Raw genomic sequence first — 16,948 nt, 5'->3', positions numbered from 1 at the left:
GACTCTGTAATACACTATGCCAGCAGTTTCCAACCTTTTTGGCACCAGGGACTGGTTTCGTGGAAGACAATTTTTCTATGGATTCAGGGCGCGGGATGGGAGGGGGTGGTTTCAGGATGATTCAAGTGCATTACATTTATTGTGCACTTTCTTTCTTTCTTTCTTTTTTTGAGACAGAGTCTTGCTCTGTCACCCAGGCTGGTGTGCAGTGGCACGATCTTGGCTCACTGCAAGCTCCGCCTCCCAGTTCACACCATTCTCTTGCCTCAGCCTCCCAAGTGGCTGGGACTACAGGCACCCGCCACCACGCCTGGCTAATTTTTTGTATTTTTAGTAGAGACAGGGTTTCACCGTGTTAGCCAGGATGGTCTCGATCTCCTGACCTCGTGATCTGCCCACCTCGGCCTCCCAAAGTGCTGAGATTATAGGCGTGAACCACCACACCCGGCCCACTTTATTTCTATGATCACATTGTAATATATAATGAAATAATTACACAACTCACCATAATGTAGAACCAGTGGGAGCCCTGAGCTTATTTTCTTGCAACTAGACAGTCCCATCTGGAGGTGATGGGGGACAGTGACGGATCATCAGACATTAGATTCTCATAAAGGGCACGCAACCAAGATCCTTCACATGTGCAGTTCACAATAGGTTTCCTGTTCCTATGAAAATCTAATGCCACTGCTGATCTGACAGGAGGAGGAGCTCAGGCAATAATGCAAGTGATGGCGAGCAGCTGTAAATACCAGATGAAGCTTAGCTCACTGGCCTGCTGTTCATCTGCTGTGCGGTCCAGTTCCTAACAGGCCACGGACCAGCATCAGTCAGTGGCCAGGGCGTTGCAGACCCCTGCACTACGCTGTAATAGATAGTGTGTCTTTTCACTAGAGTGAGGGATGGTCATGGCTGGGATAAACTTTGAGGAGGTGGGAGGATTTGGAATGAAAAGCCTTAACCAGAAGAAGGTGTATGTGTTTACGTGTGTGTGTGTGTGTGTGTGTACTTTTTTGAGAGAAAACAGAAAAGTGTAGATGGCAATAAAAGATGATGAGATCAGTAGAAACGGGGCTGGGCGCAGTGGCTCACGCCTATAATCCCAGCATTTTGGGAGGCCAAGGTGGGTGATCACCTGAGGTCTGGAGTTCAAGACCAGTCTGGCCAGCATAGTGAAACCCTGTCTTTACTAACAATACAAAAATTAGCTGGTGGCGCATGCCTGTAATCCCAGCTACTCAGGAGGCTGAGGCAGGAGAATCACTTGAACCCAGGAGGTAGAGGTTGCACTGCACCCCAGCCTGGGCGACAGAGGGAGACTCTGTCTCAAAAAAAAAAAAAAAATGAGATTAGTAGAAATGAAGTTGCGAGATCCCATTTCCAACATTATAGAAGGCAGATCACCTGGTGAAAGGAAAAGGTGACAGATTTGGGATTCTATGGCGTAAGAGAGGTTTCGACAGCCACTGTGGGAAACGACAGATAGAAATGAAAGGCTACCAATCAGTCGTGAGGGCCTGACTGAGGATGCAAAGCAATCAACATGGTAGCTGAAAATATGATTAAGGAGGTACTCTGTGTTGGGCATAGTCAGAGGAGGACAGACCAAAGGCTGATAAGGGGTGGCGGAAGTGATAAATGGCTAATGATATTTCCAAGCTGGATGGGGCATAAAGGGAAAGGGGTCAAGCGCATATTCAGTTTGGTATCTACTGCCATGTATAGCATACAGTAGAGCAGAGTAATATATGTTTAAGAAAAAAAAAAAAAGTGAGGAGAAACTGTGTAAGGAGAGGGGTACGATAATTAACTGAGCACCTATTATGTAACATATTCTTTTGTCACAGATCATCATGTCTCTTCTTATTGGCTGGGTTTCTCCTTTGCCTATAAGCATGTCCATGTCTCTCCTTTTCAAAATTTCCTTCTGACTTATCGACTCACTACCCTTTTCTTTACCACCAAACTTCTTGGAAAAAAACTATATACCAGGACTAGCAAACGCTAGGCACATTTCTAGGCCTCTATGCCTCTTCCCAGACCCATAGCAGGTATAGACAGTAGATGGTGGCACTCTTTCCCTCGGACATACTCCATCAACATATGCAAAATTGGGTAGCACCTAGCAAAGGGCCTTGTGTGAGAGAAACATTTAATAGCAATTTTCTAAATGAATGAATGCATGCATATCCTATAGCAAGGTAGATTTGTGATCTATCATATTTACTGGAACAAATAATAAAAGTTTTTGCACCGTATCTTTGATCTCCTGGAAATGGGTTCCCTTTATGCTCCTAAAAATAGCACCTTTGGCTCCTCATAGGCAGGAAGCCTTTGCTTAGGTCAATCTAGTTAGCTGCATGCCAAGCTGTTTCTAGCTACAGTACATTCCAGTTTGAAGGTATGTTTTGGGTTCATGTATATTTTTTACCGTCCTGCTTTTTATTATTCCATTTCCAGTCATTAAAAAATACCTGGCCAGACACAGTGGCTCACATCTGCAATCCCAGCACTTTGGGAGGCCAAGGCAGGCAGATCACAAGGTCAAGAGATTGAGACTATCCTGGTCAACATGGTGAAACCCCACCTCTACTGAAAATACAAAAATTAGCCAGGCATGGTGGCGTGCGCCTGTAGTCCCAGCTATTTGGGAGGCTGAGGCAGAAGAATCACTTGATCTTGGGAGGCGGAGGTTGCAGGGAGCCAAGATCACGCCACCGCACTCTAGCCTGGCGACAGAGTGAGACTCTGCCTCAAATAAATAAATAAATAAATAAATAAATAAATAAATAAATAAAAAACAACCTGCTGAGAGTCACCCTTTTGCAGCACAGAGGAGGAAAAAAAATAAAAACAAGGCACTCCATTGCCTCTTAGGTACAGAAACCATCTTTGATAAGGCATTAATTCCACCCTGCAAGTAGGAGTTGCATAATCTCCAGGCCTATTATGGCAGACAAACTCTTAAGGTGGCCCTGATGATCCTTACCTTCTAGTGTTCACACCCTTGTGTGATTCCCTCTCTTTGAGTGTAATACTTGCTTCCAATCAATAGAATGCAGAAAAGGTGCTGGGATGAACATGATTACATGCACGTAATATATGAATATGCTATATAAAGCTGGAGCACTTGTGTGGAGTCTCTCCCTCCCTTGCTAGCTGTAAGGAGGCTAGTGGCCATGTTGGGGAACCCCCCGTGGCAAGGAAATGTGGGTGGCCTCTATGACCTAAGGGCAGACTTTAGCCAACAGGGAGAAAAAAGCAAAATAATAAAACTATAGTTCTTGGTACTACAACCACACCCTAAAACCACAAGGAACTGAATGGTGTTAATAACTTAGGTCTATGAGTTCCCCAGTTGAGCATCCAGATGAGAACGCAGCCCTGACTGAAGTTATGTGAGACCCTCAGAGGAGGACACAGGTAGGCCATGCCCAGTAACCGAGGTGACAAAGGTATATTGTTTTGAGCCACTAAGTTTGTGATTATATTATTATGCAGCAAGAGAAAATTAATACACCCACAGAACTTCACACCATTCCATCTGGAAACAACTTGCTTTACATTTATAGAAAACATTTATAGAAAGCATCTAATAAAGATTATAATGGCATACTCTAATACTCCTTTTTGTATAAATAATAGTGAGTAGCATAACAAACATCTTGCCTGATGACTCAAATAAGCGTGATTTTAGACCTAATATCAGTGGCAACAATCATACCTAGTATTGTATTAGACAGTTAGCAGAGTTATGAAAATATTCTTGCCTTCCAATGTCCTTTGTTTCCTAAAAGTGTTGTCTGTGTCATCCTGGAGTTTCTTTATATAAAAGTCTCATTTCCCAGTATGTTTCTAAAATAGCAAAAGCCTGTGGCATAGATAAGACACATAGAGCAGCTTGCAGGTTGCACTGAAAACTGCAGAACGGACAGATGAGTGTATTACTTGTGCACTGCAGCATGCAGATTGCCCCAAAACTTAACAACTTAAAACAACTAACATTTATTATCTCACACAGTCTCTGAGGGGCAGGAATCTAGGAGCAGCATGGGTGGGTGGTTCTGGCTCAGGGTCTCTCATTAAGTTGCAGTCAAGCAGTTGACCAGGGATGTAGTCCCCTGAAGGCTGGAGGAACTACTTCCAAAATTGTTCACTCACGTGGCTGTTTGCAGGAGGCCTTGGTTACTTGTCACATGGGCCTTTCTGCAGGGACATCTGAGTGTCCTCATGACAAGGCAGCTGGCTTCCCCTAGAGCAAGTTATTCACAGCAGGCAAAAAGCTGCAGTGCTTCTTATGACCTAGTTCAGAGTTTGGCAAACTTTTTCTTAAAGTACTAGAGAGTAAATATTTTAGGCTTGTATGCCTTATAGTCTGTATCACAGCTACTCATCTCAGTTGTTGTCGTGTAAAAACAGCCACATGCAACACACAAATAAATGGGCATGGTGTGTTCCAATAAAACTTTATTTATAAAATAGGCAGTCAGCCTGAGAACTACAGTTTGCCAACCTCTGACCTGGTCTCCAAGGCCGGTGACTTGAAGCCTCTTGCTTCTTCTTTATTCTATTCATTAGATGCAAGTCATTAGCTCCAGCCCACACTCAAGGGGAGAGGAATTAGGCTATACAAAGGGAGGAATTAAAAAAAAAAATTTTAGACATGCCTTAAAACCACTACCACAGGTTTAACACGAAAAGCAGAATGTGGGTTAAATATTGCATTAGTTTCCTGGGCATACTTTAACAATTATCACAAACTGGTGGCTTAAAACAACAGAAATTTTTTCTTTTATAGTTCTGGAGGCTAGAACTCCAAAATCAGGGTGTTGGCAGGCCCATGTTCCTGCTGAAGGCTCAAGGGAAAAACCGTTCCTTGTCTCTTCATAGCTTCTGATGGCTCCTGGAAATCTTTGATGCTCCTTGGCTTATAGCTTCTTCAGTCCAGTCTCAACCTCTGTCTTTACATGGTCCTCTTCCCTATATATATCCCTGTGTGTCCTCTCCTCTTCTTATAAGGATACCAGTTGTTGGATTTAGAGTTCATCCTAATCACTATGACCTCATATGTAACTAATTGCATCTATAAAGAGCCTGTTTCCAAATAAGGTCACATTTTGAAGTTCTGGTGGACATGAATTTTGGGGGGACACTATTTTGTGTTGTGGTGTGTTGAATAGTATGCCCCCAAAATTCACATCTATCCAGAACCTCAGAATGTAACTTTATTTGGAAATAAAGTATTATATTAGTTAAGTTAATATGAAATGAGACTGGATAGGATGGTGTAATAGTCCTTTCTCACACTGCTATGAAGAAATACCAGAGAATGGATCATTTATAAAGGAAAGATGTTTAATTGACTCACAGTTCTGCATTGCTGGGGAGGCCTCAGGAAACTTACAATCATGGTGGAAGGCAAAAGAGAAGCAAGCACCTTCTTCACAGCGTGGCAGAACTGAGTGAGTGCCAGCAGGGGAAATGCCAGACACTTATAAAACCATCAGATCTCGTGAGACTTACTCACTGTCACAAGAACAGCATCGGGCAAACTGCCCCCGTGATCTAATTAGCTCCACCTGGTCCCGCCCTTGACACGTGAGGATTATGGGGATTACAATTCAAGATGAAATTTTGGGTGGGGACACAGCCAAACTGTATCAGTTGGGTTCTAAATCCAATGACTGATGTCCTTATAAGAAGAAGAGGGCCACTTAAGCCCTGAAATATATTAGGGAAGTTTCTCATCATCCTTAGGGTAGAGTACACATTCCTTAACTTGGTACATAAAGCCATTGCTGATGTGTCTTTAGCAATTTCTCTGTCCTCATTTCCTGCCACTTCCTTAATATTCACTCTAGTCAAATGGAGCTGCTCCTTCTCCCAACCTATTAGGCTGCATAGCCTCACTGCTTCTTCTCCCTATAGTGCCCTGTCACCTCTTTTCCTTGGACTCAGGGAGGTACCCCATAAGTTATATCAGGTTTTATTTGCAATGAGAATGTCACCTAATACGAACTGCATACTTTATTCCACACCTTTATTTTGTACTATTAAAAAATCTTTGATTATATATTCTTTACATACATGAAATTCATAATCTCATGTGCTCAGTATAATAAATGCTGACAATGCTATACATTCATGTAACCACCACCCAGAACAAGACCTAAAACATTTTTATAACCTCTAGAAAGTTCCCTGGTGCATCTTTCCAGTCAATAAAACACCTCCCCTCCACCCCTTACCAAATATATTTTGACAAAAAAAAAAAAAAAGAAGTAAAGGTCACAAAACAACCATAATTTTTCCCATTGGTTATTAAAACTGCTTTGCATAGTTTCAGCTTGCATGATCATTTTTATAGTCCCATATTACTATGCAAAGTGAGGGCTGTCTGTATGTTTTCATGTTTCCTTTTATTTTCTTTTCACCAATTTAGCTGTATCTGTGTGTGAATAGTTGCTCTAAAGCAGAGGTAGGCAAACTATAGCCCATGGGCCAAATCCAGCTGGCTGCTTATTTTTATAAATAACACTTCATTAGAACACAGTCCCTCTCCTTCATTTATTTATTGTCTATAGCTGCATTTGTGCTACAATGGCAGAGTTAAGTAGTTGCTACAGAGACTACATGGCTCACAAAACCTAAAGATATTTATTATGTGGCTCTTTATAGAAAAAAATTTCCCAGCCCCTGCTCTAAAGCAATGTTTTGTAAAGTTTAGCATGCATCACAATCACAGAAAGACAAATCATGGTAGCATACCCCCAGAGTTTCTGATTCAGTTAGGCCTGGGGTGGAGCCCAAAAATTTCCTCTCTAACAAGATCCCAGGTAACACTGATGTTGCTGGTCTGCAGAACACGCTTCGAGAACACACTGTTCTAGAGATAGCATTTTATTTTATTTTATTTCATTTCATTATTTTAGTTTAGTTTAGTAGTTTTTTGAGACAGAGTCTCACTCTGTCACCCAGGCTGGAGTGCAGTGGCACAATCTTGGCTCACTGCAACCTCCGCCTCCCCGGTTCAAGCGATTCTCCTGCCTCAACCTCCCGAGTAGCTGGGATTACAGGCACCCACCACCACGCCTGGCTATTTTTGTATTTTTAATAGAGATGGGGGTTTCTCCATGTTGGCCAGCCTGGTCTTGAACTCTTGCCCTCAGATGACCCACTCGCCTCGGCTTCCCAAAGTGCTGGATTATAGGTGTAAGCCACCACGCCCAGCCTAGAGATAGCATTTTATAATTTTAACTTATTACGGTCTACCTCATATACCATACTATTTTGTTTCCACCTTTTGTGCTCTTGTTATTATGTATTTTACTTCCTTATATGCTCTTAACTCTATTATACATTGTTATGATTTTTGCTTTAAACAGGTCAGAATCTCATTCTTTGTAAATTAACACAAGTAAAATTGACTTTTTATGGTGTATAGTTCTAAGAGTTTTAACTTACATACGGATTCATGTAACTGCCATCACAATTATTCCCTCTGTTAAAGGATCTAGCAGGAAAGGGGAGCATGAACAAATGGGGAAGTTGACCACAGAGATGGAAAGTATAAAAAAGAATCAAGAAGAAATGCTAGAAATAAAAAATAAATATCAAAGTTGAAGAATTCATTTGATAGGCATGGGGTAATGTTATATAATGAAGGCAACTTCTGTACTGAGTGGTAAGGTTTTCATAAGATTTTCCTTATTCAGTGAGCCAGCACTATTAACATCCACTTATATGTTAGTAATTTCCAACTTGCTACTTATGGCTTCTAAGTCATATCTTGTATAATTTCTTAAGTATATTGTTTGAAAACTTGATTCTTGAGCTGGAAAAAGTTCTAGCAAAATTATTTTCTTTTTTACAGCTTCTTAAAACACCCATATAAGCCACTTGTTTTTAATGTCTGTCTGTCTTTCTTTTTCTTTCTTTCTTTCTTTCTTTCTTTCTTTCTTTCTTTCTTTCTTTCTTTCCTATTTTATTTTATTTTATTTATTTATTTTTTTGAGACGGAGTCTCACTCTGTCACCCAGGCTGGAGTGCAATGGCACGATCTTGGCTCATTGCAACCTGTGCCTCCTGGGTTCAAGAGATTCTCCTGCCTCAGCCTCCCATGTAGCTGGGATTACAGAAGCACGCCACCACACACAGCTAATTTTTTTCTATTTTTAGTAGAGACAGGGTTTCACTACATTGGCCAGGCTGGTCTCGAACTCCTGGGCTCAAGTTTTCTGCCCACCTTGGCATCCCAAAGTGCTGGGATTACAGGTGTGAGCCACCGCGCCAGGCCATTGCTTTTCGTGTTTATTCCTGTGGGTCTCATTATCAAATCATTTTTCAGATAATAGATTATACAGGCAGCCCTTTACAATTTTTCAATTAGTGACTTTTATGGTCTCTCCTTGATGAGCTTGTTTACTAGTTGGTGTTAACCTAGTTATTTTAGGGAGTTTTAGTGAGGAAAATTTGTAGTTTCCTAGATACTTGGGAGCTATTGTGTCCCCTCCCCACCCCCACCCCCACCATATTATTAAATTCTGAAAACTGGACGGACTATGGAAAGACAGCCTAGAGCTGAGGCCCAGTAGTTCTTAAACCTTCTGATTATAAATAATAAAGAATCAGGTTACTAGAAAACAGATCAAGTTTCAGCAACTAGGTCCAGGTTAATAAGTGTTAGAGTTATATAAGGCTCTTTTCTTTCACCCCCCACAACCCCCTATATGCCTTCTGTGGAATTTCTCATCTTCTAAATGCCCATTTTATCTTAACACAGGCCCAAAATCAGTTTTCAAGTTCTGATGTGAAATTATTTTCATTATCATCTGTGTTGGCATTCTCCTCCACTTATTTGCCTAAGTGTTTTTCTTGCCCATTTTTCTTAGATGAGATGTGTCATAAAATACCGTAAAGTGTGTGTTTACTTTGTGTTGCCTTTATTGAGAATTAGAGAGAAGGTTGCTATACTTTCCAGGTGTTCCGTAAGTGTCTGTGAAACATCCTGTGTACATTGCTTCTTCTAAGTTTGTATTGCAAGTGTATTTTGAAATGAATTTTACCAGGATTCATCACATCATTTTGTTATGGAAACCATTGCTACACATCTCACAACATGGCATTCAAGACTGAATCGTTAGGCTGGCTGCTATGGCTCACACCTGTAATCCTAGCACTTTGGGAGGCTGAGGCGGGAGGATCACTTGAGCTCAGTTCAAGACCAGCCTGGGCAACATAGTGAGACTTCATCTTTATTTTTATTAAAAAAAATTTTTTTTAAAAGATTTGTCTTTAAATTATAGAGTCATGCTCAAAGCAGTATATTTTATTGTCTCATTATAACCACATTTGTTGTTCTGTGAGGAAGGCAGAATGAGATATTATTATCCCATTTTCCAGGTTGAGGAGCTGAGACACAGACAGATGATTAAATGAGATGGCACATGAGGAAGTATCTAGGACAGATCCTGGTGTACATGTAGATAGATACAGACATAAACACACACATATTCATACTTTTTTTGCAATAAGGGGAGGGCCATAATTTTTTTTCTTTAAAAGAGTATATTTTACTATCAAAAGACAAATTAGTGGCAGATCTAAAGTTAAAGCCTTTTAACTTCCAGTCATGTATAGTCTATCTAGTAAGCCCTATTCAGATGACATTGATGACATTTCCATTTCTCATTATTAGCTTTCCACATTCAGGAGAAACTGGTATCTATGATAGTAGTTCAATTTAAAAAATATAACCCAGAAATATTATAGGGATACTTCCTTAAACTTTCTTTTTTTTTTTTTTTTTTTTTTTTTTTTTTGTGAGACAAAGTCTCACTCTGTCACCCAGGCTGGAGTGCGGTGGTGCCATCTCGGTTCACTGCAACCTCCGCCTCCTATGTTCAAGTGATTCTCCTGCCTCCGCCTTGTGAGTAGCTGGGATTACAGGCACGTGCCACCAGGCCCGGCTAATTTTTGTATTTTTAGTAGAGATGGGGTTTCACCATGTTGGCCAGGCTGGTCTCCAACTCCAGACCTCAAGTGATCTGCCCATCTCAGCCTCCCAAAGTGCTGGGATTACAGGTGTGAGCCACCACGCCCAGCCAATTTCTTTTCTTTTTATATTTATTCTGGCATTACATACCATTTTGACTTCTTCTTGAGATTTCTTTTTCTGAACAGGATGGGCCTTGGGTCAAATTCTGGTTAAGGTGAAGTTTGCCCTCTACTTTCTCTTCTGGTTCTTCTCCTATTTCTTATGTGACAACTCATATTCCATAAAACTTCAGTTCATGGGCAGCAACAGAAAGTAGGGGAATCTGATTCATCAGTAAACTATGAGTCAGAGACCAGGTACACTACAGAAATCTAGAATGCATAAAGACTGTCAGTCTACAGCCCTTCAAGCAATTAGGAGCTAGGATTATAGGAGCTGAGTACAGAGAAGCAAAGGGTTAATAACCTGGAGTTTGCTAGGCAGTGACAGAGGAGGGCTGAGCAGGCCAGGCAAGTACAGTTGGCCCTCCTTATCCTCTTCACTATCTGTAAATTGAAAATATTTGGGGAAAAAAATTGCATCTGTACTGAACATGTATAGGCTTTCTTATTTCATAAACAATAAAGTATAACAATGATTCACATAGCATTTACATTGCATTAGGTATTATAAATAGAGATGATTTAAAGTACACGAGAGGATGTGCATAGGTTATATAGGTTTTATATAAGGAATTTGGACATCCTTGGATTTTGTTATCCCTAGGAGGTCTGGAACCAATCCTCCACCAAAACTGAGGGACAATATATATGGAACTTGCAGCAAGGAAAATGAAAAATGCTTTGCACCTTCAGTCACTCTTTGCCCCGCTTACTATGGTGAATTCTGCTGTAATGTGACATTAGCCTGGAGTAATTGCAACAGTTGGCTGGCCAACCAGCAAAGAGGGGATGGGGTGTAATCACAGCTCTTTGGACAGAAGTGTTTTCTTTACTCAAGTTGTTGAAGGGAAGTGGATCCAATTACATTACTTTGTATCAAAGAGGAGGCTTACTATAGCTCTCAAAAATACTGTATTTTGAGGAGAGGATCAAAGCAACACTTCTCCAAGTATGTTGCATGTTCCAGATGAACAAAGGATTCTGTGGTGGAAAATGCTGCACGGTCCTCTTACTAAAAACAGTAACATACTAAAGGTCCTAAGAAGTTCTTGCAATAAGTAAGTTTATTTAATTGTATTTAATGTACTATTATGGTTAGTGCTTTTAGTGTTCTGCTCAAGAAATCTTTGCATAACCCAAGATTGCTAAGATATTTTCCTATTTTTTTTAAGGTTTCTGGTTCTATGTTTAGATCTATGATCCATGTCTATTTATCAATAGACCCATGTCTATTTATCAATAGACCCATGTCTATTGCAGTTTTGTGTATAGTGAGAGCAGCATGAAATTTTTTCCCCCATAAGAAAATCCATTTGTTGGCTGGGCGCGGTGGCTCATGCCTGTAATCCCAGCACTTTGGGAGGCCAAGGCAGGCAGATCACTTGAGGTTAGGAATTCTAGACCAGCCTGACCAATGTGGTAAAACCCCATCTCTACCAAAAATACAAAAATTAGCCACGTGTGGTGGCACTCACCAGTAATCCCAGCTACTTGGGAGGCTGAGGCAGAAGAACTGCTTGAACCCAGGAGGCAGAGATTGCAATGAGCCAAGATGGCGCCACGGGACTCCAGCCTGGGCAGCAGAGCAAGACTTCATCTCAAATAAAAAAAAAAAAGAAAAGAAAATCCATTGTTTCAGCAACATGTTAAAGAAAACTACCCTTTTCTCACTGAACTGACCACCTGATCAAAAATCAATTGACCTCACATGTGTGAATCTATTTCTGGTTTCCCTATTCTGTTCCACTGACATATCTGCCTGTCCTCAAGGCAATATCACACTGTCTTGATTAATGTTTCATAGCTAAGTGTTCAAGTCACGTATTATAAGTCATTCACCTTTTTTGTTCCTTTTTACGATTGTTTTAGCTATTCTATATCTTTTGTATTTTCACAAAAAACTTAGAAATAGTAGATTTCATCAATATTGCCTGCTGAAAGTTTGATTGGGATTGCATTAGATCTACAGACTGATTTAGGGAGAAATGGCACCTTAACCATTTATATCCATGATCATGGTATATATATTGCACTTTTTTATTTCTGAGTTAAGTTTTTCTCTGCAATGTTTTACAGTCTTGAGTATAGAGGTGTTGTGTTCTTTTGAAATATTTATTCCTATGTGTTAGATATATTTTTCTTTCTTTCTTTTTGAGACAGGGTCTTACTCTGTCACCCAGACTGGAGTGCAGTGGCGTGACATAGCTCACTACAACCTCCACCTCCTGGGCTCAAGCGATCCTCTCACCTCAGCCTCCTGAGTAGCTGAGACTACAGGTGTGTGCCTCTATGCCGGGCTAATTTTTGTATTTTTTGTAGACACAGTGTTTTGTCATGTTGCTTAGGATGGTCTTGAACTCCTGAGCTCAAGCAGTCCATCTGCCTCAGCCTCCCAAAGTGCTGTTTACAGGCATGGGCCACCACACCCAGCCTCTTTTTCTTTCTTTCTTTCTTTTTTTTTTTTTTTTTCATATTTTTAATTTTTTTTCATGGATATGAGGTCTTGCTATGTTGCCCAGGCTGGTCTTTAACTCCTGGCCTCAAGTGATCCTCCTGGCTTAGCCTCTTAATATGTTGGGATTACAGGTGTGAGCCCACTGTGCCCAGTCAGATATTTTTAATGGTGATATTTTCACCTATTTTAGCTGTTAATTGTTTCTAGTATGATTTTTATGTTGACTCTAACCTGTGGCCTTACAAATTCATTAATTAATTCAAGTACTTTTTTAAAGATTTTATAAGGTTTTTTTATGCATACAATCATGTCATCTGTTAATAATGATAGTTTTATTTCTTTTCTGCACTTTAGGTCTTTTAATTTGTTTTTCCTTTTTTGTTTTTGCCTTATCATACGAGCTCTATACTAAGTATCTAATATACCTCATCTCATCTTTACAACAATCCAATGTTATTCCAATTTAACAAATAAGAAAATGTGGCTCAAAAAGGTTCAGTAACTTGTCCAATCAAGATTGCACAGCTATTAGTAGATCTAGAATTCAAACCCAGGTAGTCTTATTCCACACCTGTATGTACGACTACTAGACTAGTTTATAAATTTGGAAAACTCAAGGGCACAAGAACAAAAAATGTTATCAAATTAATAATAGGAAAAAAATTCCATTACTGGCAAAGAATATAAAGAGTTCACAGAAGAAAAAAGGCATTTATTTTAAATATGAAAAGATGCTCAACCCCTCTCATAATGAAAGAAATACAAATTAAAACGAAGATAAAATGGTACAGCTGCTATGGAAAGCAGTATGGTGGTTCCTCAAAAAATTAAAAATAGAATTACCATATGATCCAACAATCCCATTGCTGGGTATATAGCCAAAAGAACTGAAAGCAGGATCTCAAAGAGATCCATGTTCACAGAGGCCTTATTTGCAATAGCCAAGAGGTAGAAGCAACCCAAATATCCATTGATGAATGAATGGATAAACAGGACATGGCATATACATACAATGGGATATTGTTCACCTTACAAATGAAGGAAATCCTGCCATATACTACATCTTGGATAAGCCTTGAGGACATTAGGCTAAGTGAAATAAGCCAGCCACAAAAGGATAACTACTGCGCGATTGCACTTACATGAGATAGCTACTAGTCATTCATTGAAACAGAAAGTAGAATGGTAGTTGCTAGGAGTCAGCGGGAGGAGGAAGTGGGGAGTTGTTATTTAATGAGTATAGAGTTTCAGTTTCACAAGACAGAAAAGTCCTGGAAAACTGTTGCACAAGAATGTGAATACACTTTTTTTTTTTTTTTTTTTTTTTTTTTTTTTTTTTTTTTTGAGACGGAGTCTCGCTCTGCCGCCCAGGCTGGAGTGCAGTGGCCAGATCTCGGCTCACTGCAAGCTCCACATCCCGGGTTCACGCCATTCTCCTGCCTCAGCCTCCCGAGTATCTGGGACTACAGGCGCCCGCCACCTCGCCCGGCTAGTTTTTTGTATTTTTTAGTAGAGACGGGGTTTCACCGTGTCAGCCAGGATGGTCTCGATCTCCTGACCTCATGATCCGCCCATCTCGGCCTCCCAAAGTGCTGGGATTACAGGCTTGAGCCACCGCGCCCGGCCAAGAATGTGAATACACTTAACACTACTGAACTGCACACTTGAAAATGGTGTTATAGGATTTTTAACCACAATTATAAATGAAAATTAGTTTTTAAAACTTCAACACAAATTTTATTGTAAATTCTAAGAAACAAACACTATGCCGAAACCATTATTTAACCTATCAAACTGGCATAAATCCAAAAGTCTGATGACTTTGTTGGCAAGGATCTAAGAAACAGTACTTTTATAATGGGGGGAGGGGTACACATTGGTACAATCCCTAAAGAAGACAGTTAGGCAATATTTATGATACCTTTTGATCCAGTAATTCTACTTTGGGGAATTTAGTCATACGGATATACTTTATGCATGTATAAAATGATACATGTACAAGGTTATGAACTTCAGCATAGGAAGACACTGGAAAAAACCAAAATGTCTATCAATAGGTGACTGGTTATATAAATTATAGCACATCCGTACAATGGAATAGTAGGCAGCTATTTAAAAATGAGGACACTCTCTATGTACTTACATGGAAAGAGATTCAACATATATTACAAGTGAAAACATTTAGAACATTACGTATAATGTTATGTGTGAAAAGGAGGGAAATAAGAATCTATTTATACTTTTATATTTCCTTACATATATATCAAGAAACTCTGGAAAGATACATGGAAAAATAATAGCCATGGTTTGGGGACCCAGAATGGGAGCTGAATGGATGGACGACGGGCTGGGGTGGGAAGACTTTTCAATGTATAACTTGATATGTTTTGGTCTTGGAAATGTGAATATATCAGCTATTCAAAAAATTTCTATGGTTGGACATAAACTTTAGTAACACCAGTTGACATTAATTTACTATTCATACAATGATTTACCAAGTGTTTACTACATGTCAAGCAGTCACTGTCCTAGGCACTGACAATATGGCCCTGAACAAGACAAAGTTCTTACATTCTAGAGGGAAAGACTGAATATATATCCTACATACACAACACACATACATATACACACACAGGCATACATATAATATATGTACACACATTTTTTAATTTATAAAATAAACACTGCCAGGTGGCTATTTAAAAAAAAAAAAAGGAAAAAGAAATTTCAGGCACAGTGGTTCATGCCTGTAATCCCAGCACTTTGGAAGGCCGAGGCGGGCGGATCACCTGAGGTCAGGAGTTTGAGACCAGCCTGACCAACATGGAGAAACCTCCATCTCTACTAAAAATACAAAATTAGTTGGGTGTGGTGGCGCATGCCTGTAATCCCAGCTACTCCAGAGGCTGAGGCAGGAGAATCGCTTGAACCCGGGAGGCGGAGGTTGCAGTGAGCCAGGATTGCGCCATTGCACTCCAGCCTGGGGAACAAGAGTGAAACTCCGTCTCAACAAAAAACAAACAAACAAACAAAACAGTAAATTAGGTTAAAGGGAAAAGAAGTGTTGTGGTGGAAGTGGAGTAGGGTGCCATTTTAGTTAGGGTAGTCTGGGAAGACCTCTCTGAGGAGGAGCCATTTGAATAGAGACCTGAATGAAGTCTGGGAAGAAACAATGAGGGGGAAGAGTTTTCTAGGCAGCAGCTGCCCTAAGGTAAGAGCAGGTTTGATGTGTTCAAGAGAAAGCAAAACACCTTTGTAGCTAGAGCAACTTGAGTGAGAACAATGGTAGGCAATGATGTAAAACACACGCTTGAAAGCCAGATCCTGAGGGCTGCTTTGTAGGGCATGAGCAGTGGTCTGGATGGTATGGGCACCTATGGAGGTTAAAAAATTTTTTTCAAAGGGGCTTGTTAACGATTCGGCTAGTACACACCTGTATGGCCTTCCAGGTTGTTAAAAGACTGAAATATTTCAAGTCCCATGAGAAAATAGCTGCTTCCCCAGCAACAATGTCACCTGCCACACTGGCTTCTTTCCCAGGACACCCCCCAGCCCTCCACTCCTTCTCATCAACCAACAATTAAATGAGGAACTTGGCCCAGCCCAAGCTATTGACTTGGAGACGTTAATCAGCTCAAGAGGCTAGAATCACGAGATTCAGAAAGCTAGAGAGTGAGTAAAGGTTTTCACTTCATTGTAGCCCTAGAGCCTTCTTAGGACAATGCGTCCTTCCATCTCACCAAGATTCAGTTGGGGCTCAGAACCATCATCTGGGCTCCCGCTCAATACAGCAGAAACAAGAAGCAGGCTAGAGAAATAGACTGAGGTCTGAGATGAAGACAGAGGAAGGGGAAACCCAGTGAACATCTACATAAATAATCTCTCTTCTGGGCACTCCTCCAGTGATTTGAAAGGCTACTGGCTAGGCCGGGGGCGGTGTCACGCCTGAAATCCCAGCACTTTGGGAGGCAGAGGCGGGTAGATCATGAGGTCGGGAGATCGAGACCATCCTGGCTAACACGGTGAAACCGTCTCTACTAAAAACTAACAAACAAACAAACAAACAAAAAAATTAGCCGGGTGTGGTGGCAGGCGCCTGTAGTCCCAGCTACTCAGGAGGCTGAGGCAGGAGAATCGCTTGAACCCGGGAGGCGGAGCTTGCAGTGAGCCAAGATCGCGCCATTGCACTCCAGCCTGAGCGACAGAGCGAGACTCCGTCTCAAAACAAACAAACAAACAAACAAAAAAAACAAAAAACAAAAAAAAAAAAAGGAAAAAAAAAGAAAGAAAAAGAAAAAAGAAAGGCTAGTGGCTAATCGCCAGCCTTTAGACCTT

General features: G+C 40.6%; 1 protein-coding gene across 6 annotated transcripts in view; it reads right to left on the bottom strand.

The window, feature by feature from the left end:
* The window catches only part of MAP3K13 (mitogen-activated protein kinase kinase kinase 13), a 195,118-nt gene that overhangs the window by 134,334 nt on the left and 43,836 nt on the right, over window positions 1-16,948 (bottom strand). The gene's annotated exons all lie outside the window — the stretch shown is intronic.

This window comes from Macaca thibetana, chromosome 2 (genome assembly GCF_024542745.1).
Source record: "Macaca thibetana thibetana isolate TM-01 chromosome 2, ASM2454274v1, whole genome shotgun sequence".
In the NCBI taxonomy this organism is placed as follows: domain Eukaryota; kingdom Metazoa; phylum Chordata; class Mammalia; order Primates; family Cercopithecidae; genus Macaca; species Macaca thibetana.
The sequence above is the reverse complement of the archived record's forward strand: the minus strand, read 5'-3'. Positions and strand labels throughout refer to the sequence as shown.